Source organism: Medicago sativa, chromosome 7 (genome assembly GCF_051527215.1).
Source record: "Medicago sativa cultivar Bolivia chromosome 7, Bolivia_mono, whole genome shotgun sequence".
In the NCBI taxonomy this organism is placed as follows: domain Eukaryota; kingdom Viridiplantae; phylum Streptophyta; class Magnoliopsida; order Fabales; family Fabaceae; genus Medicago; species Medicago sativa.
This window is the reverse complement of record NC_140755.1, coordinates 67,118,924-67,134,470: the sequence shown is the minus strand read 5'-3', so window position 1 is coordinate 67,134,470 and position 15,547 is coordinate 67,118,924.

Genomic DNA, 15,547 nt, shown 5'->3' with positions numbered 1-15,547 from the left:
CGTGTGTGTATATAACTTATTCCTTTTGCCTTTCAGATAAGCTTAAATAACAATTTGACATAAAGAAGATCGGGGTGCAATTTTTATCGAAGAAAATTCAATGAAGATCTATACCATCCAATTTCCTCTCAATTGACTTTGATTGCATCAATATAAACAATGAGCAGTTGAGATCTCATCGTAGAAAAATATCACTGCAGAGGATCCGTTCTTGCAAGAAGATATCTAATTTCTCTTGTATAAGTTTTTTTGAAGAAGAAAAGTTTAGGTTAGTTCGATTCCAATGACTCCTATGAGTAGGCGTGTTTTAAGGCTAAAATATGTTTATAGAGATACTTACAGAAAAGTCACTAAAGAGTTTTCCACGTCGATGAAAATTAAACTCACATCTTTACGTAATATATGAGTCTAACTCCTTATCAGCTAAACCAACATTCATTGGTTTTTTTATAATGTTGAGTAAGTTCAACAATACTTCCCTGTCAAGTTAAACAATAGTTTAAGGAAGAAGCCATTTGCTTTTCGGAGAACGAGAAGCTGCTCTGTTCATCCATAATAAAAGAAATGACCAAAACAATAGAATAATTGTAAGCAAGAAAAATAAGACAAATAAACTATTAATACTTGGCGTGACTTCCTTAGGCAACACACAAGACAACAAAAGTATAGACTTCTTAGTCCTTCAATTCAAGAAAAATATTTGGTGGTGGTGATAATAAGTTCAAGGGTTTGATCCTCACCTCAATGTAATAATAATTGTACTAATTTGTTGTTTGAATAAATATTCTTTGGTCATTGACTATAAGCATTCATTTTTATTCAAAAAAAAAAAGACTATAAGCATTCATTGAAAAAAAAATGTCACTAAAAATAATAAGTCTTATTCGAATCACTAGATCCATTTTTTTTTCAAATTTTCAAACATAACACAAATTAATACTAATAATTTGACATGTAATATAAAAAGTCAAACTAAATACACATATAATTTAAGTAATAGTTATAAATAAATATAACTTAAGTCCTCGTGAGCTTAACTCAGTTGGTATGACAATGCATAATATATGCAGGTCTGGGATTCAAACTTCGGCCACCACCTAAAAAATATTAATATAACTTAAAGTAATAGTTATAACTTTTTGGTGGTGGTCGGGTACAAGGTCTGGAGTTCAAACTTCGGCCACCACCAAAAAAATATTAATATAACTTAAAGTAATAGTTATAACTTTTTGGTGGTGGTCGGGGTTTGAAACTCATACCTTGCATATATTATGCATTGTCTCTACCAACTGAGATAAGCTCAGTAAGACAGTAATAGTTATAACTAATATACATATTAATTATACTATCAATTTTTCTTAAAGTAATAGTGATTTTGGTCCATGAATATGTAACGAGTAGCTACAATAGCCTTTGAATGTATTGAAAATTCAAAATAGTCTCTGATTATGCATTTCGTTAGTTAAAATAGTCTGTCAATGTTGAGAATAACTTTTTTCTTATAGGGACTTATGATCGTAAGTAAGTACTCGTAGGAGTCGTTTGATGGTCAGGATATGATAAAGACAATATATGGTATAGAGGCTGATATAGACATGATATGAAATAGACATGATAAGTAGTAATCCTATCATGTGTTTGATGTGCACATGATAACAAATAATATATTATAACTTTATTATAATTAAATGAGAAAATTACGCTCGTAATTAATTAAAATTTTTTAAAAATGGCATGTAATTAATTATAAATAAGTAAGGAATGACAGCATTTTGAAAACGGTATATCATGATAATAAATAAGGAATGAATTTCTAATCATGTCAAGATAGTTTCTAAACTGCCCGTTTGATGGTCAGGATAGGATAGAGGCAGGATATGATATAAAGCTTGATAGAGATAGGATATGATAAGAACATGATAAACATTAATCATATCATGTGTTTGATGCGCACATGATAACAAACATGATATCATTATAATTAAATGAAAAAATTGCTCTTATAATTAATTAAATATTATAAAAAAAAAGGCATGTTATTAATTATAATAAAAAAATACATGTTATTATTATTTTAAAAATGACAAGATTTTAAAAATGGCAGAATATTAAGGTAATAAATAAGGAATGATCTTCTAATCCCATCAGGATAATTTCTAACCCAGCCTATACTCAGGATAGAAATTACAAAGGAAAGTCAGGATAGGATAGGAAAATGGTTTATTTTATCCTGTCCCTTTGGTGCATCAAACATGAGATTTAAGAAAGATATGATTAATGTATCATATCCTGTCTCCCTATCCTGACCATCAAACGCAAGTTACAAAGGCATGTCAGGATAGGATAGGAAAATGGTTTATTTTATCTTATCTCTTTGGTACAACGAACATGAGATTTAAGCAAGATACGATAAATGTATCATATCATGTTTCCTTACCCTGACCATCAAACGGCCCTTTGAGGATTGATATGACAGTTAGCAAATATGTTTAGGGTCCGATATGACAGTATTACATAACATTTTAACGCGAGAGACTATTTTGATTAATGTAGTGCACAATCACAGACTATTTTAGAATTAGATACATTCAAGAACTATTATGGTTACTTGATACACATTTAGGGACCAAAATGACCGTTACTATTTTTCTTAATATATGTGAAACGGCGGTGAGTTTTAGCATGGACCAATTGTAAAATTTCCTTCCTGACCATCAAACTAAAGGTGAGAAAAACATAAGAAGGGGGGATTGAAGTGTGTTGGCTTTTTCTGGTTTCTTTTCCTGAGTGTTGATATTGGTCAGAGTCTGTGTAACACCCATACTAGACGTATCTAGAAAGTCTAGCATGTGCGTTAGTTTAGTACTGGATACATTAAAAATTTACAACATAAAAACTTCGAATGAATATCGTATACAACAAATGTGTTCGTACAATAAGATTATAACTCAACTTTCTAAAATATGATAAAGGCATCCTTGAATATCCATATCATGCTGCAGCTGGTACGAACGAACACTTGCTGAAACATCCATCCGGCTACTAGCTTGCTAATCCATCCTGATATCTAAAACGAATAAGGATTGGGATGAGACATAATGTCTCACTGAGTTCCACCTAACCCTAGGCTATATGCAACCACGGGGGAAACCTACGGTCACCACGTGTCTACAATACAACCTGCCGGTTGATTATACATGTGTGGGGACTTGCTTACTTAGACGGCTGTGCTTGCTAGGGCCGTCATAATATTCTTAACTTGTTATAGGCTTCACTTCTTATACGTGCCATGGCGGTCAAGGGGAATCTAAAACCACAATGCCAAGATACACTCTATGCATCAAGGCTCTCATATACTTCTATCATGACACGATTCTAAACCGGACGATTAGGGGAAACCTAAGATCGTCACCGGCATATCTTTCTTTACTTGCTTCTACTTGCTTAATATGTTGTATCTACAACATATCATCTCTTATCACAAAAGTGATTCTTGCTATTTTATTACTTCTTGACGATTTATGTCAAGTTTCTACTTGTTCTTAACGATCTATGTCAAGGCTCTATAAAGTACATATACATGTATAATAAATATGCATAGTCAGCTTCATTGATTATGTTAGCGTGTAACAAACAACATTATCTGAGTTCATTTTATGGATTAGTCCCGGGTGGAGTAACCCCGAAAGTTAATCCCTTACTACCGGTGAAATGCTTAGCAAGAGCGCACAGGACTCCCTTAGTGACGTGCGGGTCCCTTACGGCTTACCTCGTTCCCCTTGGAGAACCTTTTATATCCGACCTTGGAAGGAATACAAAAGACACGACACCTTAACTTAGTGACATGCGGCTCCCTTTCGGCTTAACCATTCCCCTTGGGGAACCCCTTGAATCCAACCTTGGAAGGATTAAAAGAGACATGACACTCTTAATAAAATCTTAGTCTTATGCATGTATGAAGGTTAAACCTATTCATACTATTTCTTTTACCTCGGATCCTTAAACGATCCCACTAGAGGTAAACTTATATGCTTGCTTACTTACTTAGTGAATAGATATCAATCGATTCACGTCTTGCCATACTCGTATGGTACTTTGCTTCTATGCGAAGATAATACTCTTTATCACCTCGCGTCTTATCAAACATATCTCTAATGCATAGCATTCTATTTATTTCTAACTACTCTAGTTCTTGACAAGCTATGTCAAGGCTCTACTTTCATTCCCTTCCTGAATGATTATCTTGCTACCCGATTCTTATCGTATTATTCTCTCATTTGCCATGCTTTGTTAACTTATCAAATACTTGCTTCTTTCTTAAGAAAACCTTGCAAAAGATTATCAAATAGGACCTTGGTTTGAGGGGTTAAATCTTATAAAAATACCACAGGAAAAAAAACCGCACGCGAAACTGCCAAAAACTGCCCGAAACGAGCCAACAACACACTTTGGTGCTGTCAGCTCGCCATGGCGAGTTGGTGGCGAGTAACCACTTGCAGTGGCGAGTTGGGGGCGAGCAGGACCCCCTGTTCTGACTTCCAGCTCGCCTCGCGAGCTACCAGCTCGCTGTGGCGAGTTGTGATAGTCCAGCACTTGTAAAAATGGTGTTTTTGACCCAAAAGCCTCAAAACCAAGTGTCTCTATGCATATTATGACTCTAGTGGTCATAGAAAACCTGTAAAACATCTTTATAGCAAGTATTCACATGGTTAGCAAGCATGGCATAAAAAGGGGTCGCTAAACTCTTATGTAAAAACCCTAGAAATCATAGTTATCTTACACAAGTAAAACACATAATCCCAAGGGTGGAGAACTAACTAAGGAACTCACCTAAAACAAGATATGAACTTGATTCCCAAGCTTCCAAGCATCACTTCCACTTTCCATCTTCCAAAACCCTAGCTTGATCCTCTTGAGTCCTTAGCTCTTGCCATCCCACCTCCATATTACTTCTTTCTCTATGGTTCTTGACTTCAAAGAAACCATAACCTAAACAAGCTCCCACTTTACCAATTAACAAACCCTAGATTCCCAAAATAATCTCAAAGCTTCATTACCAAACCATAGTTGTTCTTGCTTGCTATGTTGTTAACAATCCATGCTTGGTTCACTCATAACAAACTTGGAAGAATTCTTGCTCCAAAGAAGAAAAGATGGAATGAACTTCATGAGAGAAAATAAGGGATTCAACCTAAAACCAAGCTTACACAAACTTATGGTGACATGAGAGGGCCGGGGTGAAATCTTGACATGGAAGGAGAAAGAAGTTTGGAAGGTTTGGTGGAGAGGAGAAGAGAGAGTGGCGTGAGAGAAGAGAAGAGAGAAGGAAGAGAAAGCTTGCCATCCTAGAGAGAGAAAGATAAGGGAAAAATGAGATATTTTCCACCAAAAACATACAAATATCCTTTTCTGTGAAATTACTATTATGCCCTTGCCTTTAAACGTGTTAAATCCGACATTGATACTTTATCCGTATTAAGCTGACATCTCATAATAAATACTTTCCATTACGCTTACTTTCCTTAAACGTTAATCCTCTGGCACGATCGACTGTTAATATACCGATACTGACAGGCGAGATATTACAGTCTGACACAAAGTCTGGGTGCAACAGATAATAACAGAACCCAGAGATGAGAGAGAGAGAGAGAGAGAGAGAGAGAGAGAATACACAAGTAATTTATACTAGTTTCTCCCACAACACATGAGTAGTCCAGTCCCCTTGCACTTCCAAGAGATTTCATTATAATCTCACTAAATTACAATTGCTCAAGATCTCTTCAAAATGCTCAAGCACACTTGGAAGAGACTTCTAATACTCAAGGTCACTATCAAGAGACTTCCACTGCTCAAGCACGACTACAAAAGACTTCCAATGCTCAATGATAACTCCAAGAGACTTCTAATGCTCAAGTACGCATGCAAGAGACTTCCAATGCCCAAGGACAACTCTAAGAGACTTCTATTGCTCAATCACAACTTGAAAGAGACTTCTAATGCTCAAGCTTTACAAGCAAGATACTTCTATTTGTATACAAATAAACAAAATTATTCTTACACTAGATATACAATGGTAGTGTAAACTGAACAATGTTGAACAAAATTTTAAGAATTTAGGATTTCTAAGATACAAAAGTTGATATGAAATTCTTAAGTGTTTTTGCGCTATTTGATTTTGACAGATTAATGGCACAGTAAAATAGCAGAGTCTTGTTAATCTTCTTCAAGTCTCCAACTCCTTTTATAGGCAGGAATTTGAGAGACGTTGGAGAAGAGTGTCAACACATTAAGAGTCGTTGAGAAGCTTCAAATCAATGATGTTGGGCCATTACCTGATATCGATAATTTCGTTGGATAGTCATTCGAATTCCTTTGCTGAAAGTGGAAGTATTCGTTCATTATTTTTGTCCTTAAAGTTCTTTATCTGTTTCTACACGTGGTCAAAGAAGACAAAATTGTACTCAAATCCTTGATGGAGTAAACTATAGAAGACAACAAATCTGACGTGGAGTCTGGGTCCCTCGGGATCTGTTGATTCTGGGGATCTTCCAAGTCTGATGGGGTCTTCCAAGTCTGATGATCTTCATAGAGTCTGACGCGGTTAATATTCAGCTTCTGAGAGGCGTCATTTTCTTCTGATCCAAGATATTGACTTCTGGTTGACATTTATTCAGATCTTCTACCATAGTCTTTTAGCTTTTCTTGTGCTTCTAATGCTCTAATACATGCTCAATACTTTGATGGATATATTATATGATCCTGCACACTTGAACAAATATTACCATATTCAATTGTTCTTTAATACTTTGTTATCATCAAAATCTTAGAGGAATTGTACAAACCAATTTTGTTCCAACACAAACGTAGGTATGTTTAGGGTCTGATATGACAATATTACATAACATTTTAACGCAGGAGATTATTTTGATTAATGTAGTACACAATTAGGGACTATTTTAGAATTTGGATACATTGAAGGACTATTCTAGTTACTCGTTACACATTCTGGGACCAAAATGACCATTACTATTTTTCTTAATATATGCGAAATGGCAGTGAGTTTTAGCATGGACCAATTGTAAAATTCCCTTATCTTAGGCTCATCTATCTCGTGGTATTTAATCGATTATGTACACCTAAGTTTTTTTTTTTTCATGCAAATGTCAACAAATTCAAGAATTAGTAAGTTGTCTCAACTTTTTTGCTTATATTGAATGGAGTTGGCCTATCTTCTTTGGAGTTATGGTGTGGGTTCTTTAGAATGATAGGAACATGCTCATATTTTCTCATCAATCAAATTTAGGATATAAACTATCGAATTTTGTTTGCAATCACGTTCATGATATTATGGTGGAATTGCAACAACCTAAGACATCTAGATGAATCAACAATACACATCAAAAGCATAATTGAGTTCATTCTAAATTTATGTTGAAAATTGTTGTTCACACATTTGAGAAAGTTGTGGCACACATGTAAAATACGTTTTTGCTCCCTCGGCAGTTAACTGCCGAGGAATTCAAACTCCGACTGCAGTTAACTGCCGAGGAATTCCTCGGTAGTTAACTGCCGAGTAAAACATGTTTCATCAGATGAAACAGTCACCTGCTCCCCCTACACACTATTTTCTCATCAACTCCGATACCACTTCCATCCAATTCCAATCCCCAAATCCAACAATTTTTTTTAATCAAATCTTGCTCCAAAATGATTCAACCATCAAGCATGGGATGTATCAACACACTTTTGACGTAAAAAAACAGGTAATTTGCATTTTTTTTCGGTTTATTTTTGGTTATGCAATGGGTTTCTACGTCAGTTACGTAGAACCCTGTCATGGGGAATCTCGGTAATTAACTGCCGAGGAAAACCTCGGTACCTTACTGCCGAGGAAAACCTCGGTACTTAACTACCGAGGAACACTTAGGAAAAAATTGAAGGACGAAAAAAATGGCAGCTACTGCCATTTTTCAAAAAAAAAATTTCTTTGTTTTTTTCTTTGTTTTTTTTTGTTTTAGTTCATTAGGCATTGATGTTTATGCATTAGTTAGTTGTTAATTCATATTTTTGTGTTGTTTAATTATAGTAATGACCGAGAACGCGGAAGATGTTTCGGGAGAGACAAAACATAATTTTGTCCAAATTTCCGGAGATGTCAAACCGCCTAAGGTTGAAGTCAAACCAAACATTGATGGAGCTTCCATCCATGTTGAAGCTTCTAAATATGTTAGCCCCGGTGTCGTCCCACTTCAAGCCCACGAAGTTGACACGGCTAGGTTTTTTTTCTGACGACGTTAAGTTTCAAGATAGAGAAGAATTGCTTGGGTGGGTACGTTGTCAAGCAAATAAGGCGGGATTTACAATTGTTACACAAAGATCAAGCTTGATCCATCCAATTTTGCACCTAGTGTGTGAAAGGAGTGGAGCTCACAAAGTGCCTAAAAAAAACCGAAGCATGCGACAACGGGCTCAAGAAAATGCGGGTGCTTGTTCATGATTAATGGATATCAAAGTACGCAAACAAAGGAATGGGGATTGAACATTCTTAATGGAGTTCACAACCATGCGATGGAGCCAGCTTTAGAAGGACACATTCTTGCCGGTAGATTAAAGGAGGATGAGAAGAAGATTGTACGTGACTTGAGCAAGATGCTTCCAAGAAATATTTTGATACACTTGAAGAACAAAAGACCACATTGCATGACAAATGTGAAGCAAGTGTACAATGAACGTCAAAAAATATGGAAGGCAAATAGAGGTGACAAGAAGCCGTTGCAATATCTAATCTCGAAGTTGGAGGAGCACAACTATACTTATTACTCAAGAACACAAAGTGAAAGTACTACAATCGAAGATATCTTTTAGGCTCATCCAACATCCGTTAAGTTGTTTAACAATTTTCCAACGGTTTTGGTTATGGACTCCACCTACAAAACCAACATGTATAAGATGCCAATGTTTGAGGTAGTTGGGGTAACTTCGACCGATTTGACATATTCGGTTGGGTTTGGATTCTTGATGCATGAGAAAGAGGAAAACTTTGTTTGGGTTTTAAAAATGTTGCATAAACTTCTTACTTCAAAGATGAATATGCTTAAGGTGATTGTTACCGATAGGGATGAGTCTTTGATGAAAGCGGTTGGAATTGTTTTCCCAGAAAGTTATGCTATGAATTGTTACTTTCATGTGCAAGCAAATGTTAAACAAAGGTGCGTCTTAGATTGTAAATATCCTTTGGGAAAAAAGGATGGGAAAGAGGTGAGTAATCGCGATGTTGTCAAGAAGATCATGAGGGCATGGAAAGCTATGGTTGAATCGCCCACTTAAGAGTTATATGCAAATGCATTAGTGGAGTTCCAAGATGCTTGTAGTGATTTCTCACCATTCCTAGCCTATGCCATGACCACCTTGAATGAAGTGAAGGACAAAATAGTGAGGGCATGGACAGACCGTGTGTTGCATCTTGGTTGTAGATCCACCAATAGGGTAGAATCGGCTCATGCTTTGGTGAAGAAATATTTGGACAATAGTGTGGGTGATTTGGGTACTTGTTGGGTGAAAATACATGACATGTTGTTGCTTCAACACACTGCGATACAAACAACCTTTGGTCAGAGCGTTACCATGTTGGAACATAGATTCAAAGATGTCACTTTGTACTCCGGCTTAGGTGATCATGTGTCTAGATATGCTTTGGACAACATTGTTATGTAAGAGTCACGTTGTAGGGAAACGTTGTGCATGGACAAGAAAATTTGTGGTTGTGTTCAAAGGACATCTTACGGCCTACCATGTGCATGCGAAATTGCAACTAAACTCCTTGAAGAAAAGCCAATTTTATTGGATGAGATACACCACCATTGGCGAAGGTTACGCATGGGCGAAGAAAGTAATGAACTTGGTTTTTTTGTCGATGATGAGTTGAAGGGTATTGTAGAACGTCTCAAGAAACTCCCTTTCTAAATGAAGCTTGAAGTCAAAGAGGCTTTGCGGCAATTGGCATTTCCTGAAACCACCATGATGTCTCCACCACCACAAAAAGCAACAACCAAGGGAGCCAAGAAAAAAGTGGACATTGCGAGGTCTAAAGGAAGAATTACATCGACTAGTCGGATCCCTTCTTCTTGGGAGGTTGTTGATTCCCAAAATCCGGAAAGTCAACCGTCACCATCACCAACAACATCATCATATAAAAGGAAAAAAGGTGCTCGTCTTGGTAAAGCACCAATTTCCCCACTTCCACCACCTTCTCGGTATCCAAAGCCTAAGGCTATCCCGGTTATGAGGCCTATTGATTATATGCCACGCTTCATGCTTCCATTTATTGAAAAAGTGGTGGATGTTATTGGCGATGGACATTGTGGATTCCGGGCTATAGCCGAGTTCATGGGCTTAATCGATCAAAATCATCTCATGATTCGTACACATCTTATTCAAGAATTGAAAGATCATAGAGATGATTATGTTGAAGTATTTGCGGGTGAGGATCGTTATAACTACATTTTAAATGGCTTACATCCTCCCGCAAATACAAAAAGTTGTGCACATCTTGTTGATAAGTGGTTGACTTTTCCGGACATGGGGCACAATGTTGCTAATTATTACAAAAGGTGTGTGGTCGTGTTGACAAATCTTGAAGTTGGTAACTCGGAATCTTTTTTCCCACTAAGAGGGCTACCACCGCCGGGTAAGCAAAAAACTCCCATCATGTGCCTTGGGGTAATTCCGAATCACATTGTGCTTATTTACTTGAAGAATGGTTGTCCACTACCTCCATCATCTACGGAGTGGCACAATCACAAGAAAGAAGATGCGGTGACTTGGGAAGATGAGTATTTGGATCAACATGAGTTGTTCCGAAAGCTCATGGCTAGTGAAAGTGGAAACAAACCGCCGAAACCACAAAAGGAATCAAACAAAGCGGCGCCTATTTTGTTGGACACTCCCGAAAAACCAAAGCAACAATTTGAAGTTATCGTGGAAGATGAGGAAGATTTTATGTCACTTGATCTTCTCCAATCACTTGGCCTTTAACGAGTGATTTTTTTTGTCGGTGTTAGCCCTTTATTTTGATAGAAATTACACCGACGTATATTTTGGGGTCAAAATTGTAATGCCAATTTTTTGTGGCCAATATATAAGTAACATTATGTAATTTATATTGATATACATGATAATATGACTTTTATTGACTTGAAACTAGTGCAATACTTATTTATAGCTTATTAATGTTTACGAATTTGATTTATTCGTTATTACATTCCATTTAATTTTGTTCTAATCTATGATTATTTTGTTAAAGCTTTTGTCAAGTGAAACATGTCTGAGGTTGCAAGAATTGAAGGGCGTGTTAGGTACTGCTGATGTAGGATTTCTACATGTCATATAACTATATACACGTGAGTATAATATATGATCGTTTTCCGCAGGGAGTTGCGTTAATCATAAGCATTTTCACAATAGTTCACATTAAGGTATCCTTTATAAATTGTTTGTTTGTAAAACTATATTCCTAAACGACATAAAAGTAAAAACGAGAGAAGATCGAACTATTTCGCTTGCGGTATAAGATAACAAGCAAGCATAACAGCAGCAATCTCTCGATCGATTAACAGACTCTAGCTTTATAACCAATATTATCACAATCATTTCTACAACATCCTTCGTGTCCAAAGCGATATCGTTATTTCTAAATTATCGTTTAAACATTCGTGTCCAAATCCCTTAAACGATAACAAAGTCGATCGGATAACTTAATCGACCGTGTCCAGCCTGATTAAGTATCCGAAAGCATTAAGTTCTTGATTAAAAGCAATTATCAAAGGTTTACAAATTTGTCATGAGTGATATAACTTAAGATAGATTGTTATTCTAGTTCTAGATTCAAGAGTTCGTGTCCAAATCATCTTGAATCTCTTTGAAAGCATTAAACACAAGAATAACAACAATATTGAATCATTAAGCTAGAACCTTATACATTAAAAGATCAAAAGATTACATAATAGCTTGTTTGTTTACCTCAATACTACAAGAGTAGATAATAGCTACACATAGACATGTAAACTATGCAAAGGATGAAGGAAAGATGAAGATTCCATGTCAAGATCCTTCGTGTCCAAAGTGATCTTGAGTTGAATCTACTCCTAAACTACTTGCTTTGTGTTTCTCTCTTTGAAATAGCTCTAACCTCTCTCTTAGAATGTATAAAAATATCTAATGGAATAGTGAATGCCCTAAAAGAGAGGTAAGAATGCTATTTAAATGGGTTGTGTTAGTGCACCTACGCTAATAGCGAAATGCACGCTAATAGCGTAGTAGGTCGGCCTATTTAATGGCCAATGGAAGCCTGCCACGTTGGTCCTTTTTGCCCTGCTTCGCCCAAACCACGCTAATGGCGTAGCTCTCTGGAGCATTTACGCTAATAGCGTAGATCACGCTAATAGCGTGTTTCTTGACAACTTCTCCTTGGCTTCGCTCCAGGTACGCTATTAGCGTATCTGTCTGGAGTGATTACGCTAATAGCGTAATGTTCACTAATAGCGAATTCTTCACAAGTGCTCCAGAATCACGCCCCAGGTACGCTATTGGCATATCTCTCTGGACTTTGGCATCTCTTGATCACGCTAATAGCGTAGAACACGCTAATAACGTATGGCTTTGAACTTTGACTTTTCTTGCTCCTTGCTTGTATTTTCCTGCACAAAAAGGGTAGAATAAGGCTCAAAAGCATAAATGACATATTTGCATAATATTTGGAGTTTTCCATGGAGAATCTTGCAAAACAAGTCACTAAAATGCCTAAACTACCATATGAAATATATCACTTTTGAACACTTATCAAACTCTCCCCAACTTGGCTTTTTGTTTGTCCTCAAACAAATTAATCGAAAAGGAAACTTACAAGGCTTTGGACAAGGTTTTCAACACGGTGTCAAACAATTCAATAGCGTGTTTCTTGACAACTTCTCCTTGGCTTCGCTCCAGGTACGCTATTAGCGTATCTGTCTGGAGTGATTACGCTAATAGCGTAATGTTCGCTAATAGCGAATTCTTCACAAGTGCTCCAGAATCACGCCCCAGGTACGCTATTGGCGTATCTCTCTGGACTTTGGCATCTCTTGATCACGCTAATAGCGTAGAACACGCTAATAGCGTATGGCTTTGAACTTTGACGTTTCTTGCTCCTTGCTTGTATTTTCCTGCACAAAAAGGGTAGAATAAGGCTCAAAAGCATAAATGACATATTTGCATAATATTTGGAGTTTTCCATGGAGAATCTTGCAAAACAAGTCACTAAAATGCCTAAACTACCATATGTAATATATCACTTTTGAACACTTATCAACTGCGCGTTTAAAAAGACGGTTAAGGTTATGATAACACCGACGGACTCTCTTGATGATTTGAAGACACAACTTAACACTTATTTTGAGCATCTTGGTGAAAATCAATATACACGTCACTTGTCTGCTCTAATGCCATGCATAGACCTAGGAGAAGATAGAGATGAATTCGCATGGAAAACGGCAAGCTATATGCCTTGGCTTATTAAAGACGATAGCGACGTCGGATTTATGTTTAGGAATATGGTGGAAAATAATGTATTATATATGTATGTTCGTTTCATATGCAATTGTGATGAATGTAAGTAGGGATTTAATTTAATGATGTGTAATGACTTGTAATGTTTTGTTTGATTATGTACACTATGTTCCGTTTTGATGAATTTCAAACTTTTGTGTAGTTTGAACCAAATGTCGGTTTGATTTAATTATGGACAAATGTAAAAGATATTGTATTTTTCTTGTCTATGACCGAGTTTCTTTGTTGTATAATTTGAATTGCCTTTGGAAATGCTCTGCTAAAAATGCAGGTAAAAACTAGCCGAAAAATGGCTTGGAAATGCTTAGCATTAATGCAGAACCTGCTGTCTGCATTAATGTTTTCATCGGCAGTTAACTACCGAGGAATTCCTCGACAGTTAACTGCAGCCGGAGTTTGAATTCCTCGGCAGTTAACTGCCGAGGGGGCAAAAGCGTATTTTACATGTGTGCCACAGCTTTCTCAAATGTGTAAACAGCAATTTTCATTTATGTTTTGTGATCAACATGGTAAATTTATGTTTTGTTTTATGCGTGAAATTACTTCTTCATGGACTCTTGCAATTGAAATGTGGGTAATTTTTTTTGCCTCCAACTAATTGTTCAATCCCAACACCTGCAACACGTGTTTATTGAATCTAATTCTAAACTCAATCCTTCTTTTTTTTTTTTTTTTTGGGTAAATTCAATGTTGTTATACTAATATTTTTTTATCAGCAACCTATACTTGCATATATCATTTACATTCTCCAGCTCCTAATACGAACGTTGAATTACATCATATTCACATTCTCACCGAGACATGAATAAATGTGCAGACCTTCTTGCACATTGAGCTCATTCTACTTTTTCAACTTAAATGTAATGAAATTTACTTTATCTTTATTAGAGACTCTCATCTGAAATGATTCCTCTGGTGTGAATATCAGGAAATACTTGTGTGACATTAATGTCACGGTGACATTAAATTCTGGGCCACACATTAGATGACATTAGATGTGTTGTGTGGCCCAGATGCAATGACAATAACAATGTGTGGCCTAGATGCAATGGCACGGTGACATTAATGTCACCAAAGTGCCACCCGTGAATATCCCTAGTTTGGGTAGTTAATGCAATTCCATTATTAGAAGAAAAAAAAAAAGAAGACCAATATAGGTTATTCTAAAAAAGTTTAACATAGTAAGGTTTATTTTAAGAGGCAAGTGAACTTTTTTTTTAGGTGATCCAAGTGACCAACTTAAATATAAAAATAAACTATAATTTTTTTGTTTACATATAAAAAATAAACTAAATGACGGAGAAATAGAAACTGATGTTCATCATCGTATTCAAGTTGGGTGGTTGAAATGGAGAAGAGTCTCAGGTGTTTTGTGCAATAAGAAAGTACCACTTAAGCTGAAAGGAAAGTTCTATCGGACAGCAGTCAGACCGGCAATGATGTATGGTACGGAGTGTTGGGCGGTTAAGAGCCAACACGAGAGTAAAGTAAGCGTAGCGGAGATGAGGATGTTGCGTTGGATGAGTGGTAAGACTAGACAGGATAGGATTAGGAATGACACCATTAGAGAGAGAGTGGGGGTAGCACCTATAGTAGAAAAGTTGGTAGAAAATAGGCTTAGATGGTTTGGACATGTAGAGAGAAGACCCGTAGATGCCGTTGTAAGAAGAGTAGATCAAATGGAGGAGAGTCAGGTTAAAAGAGGTAGAGGAAGACCTAATAAAACCATTAGAGAAACCATTAAAAAAGATTTAGAGGTCAATGAGTTGGATCCAAATATGGTTTTTGATAGAACACTATGGCGTCATTTGATCCATATAACCGACCCCACTTAGTGGGATAAAACTTTTTTTTTTTGACGAAAATAATGGGATAAGGCTTGGTTGTTGTTGTTGTATAAAAAATAAACTAATGGACATAAAAGACAATTAAGTTGTGAAAAAAA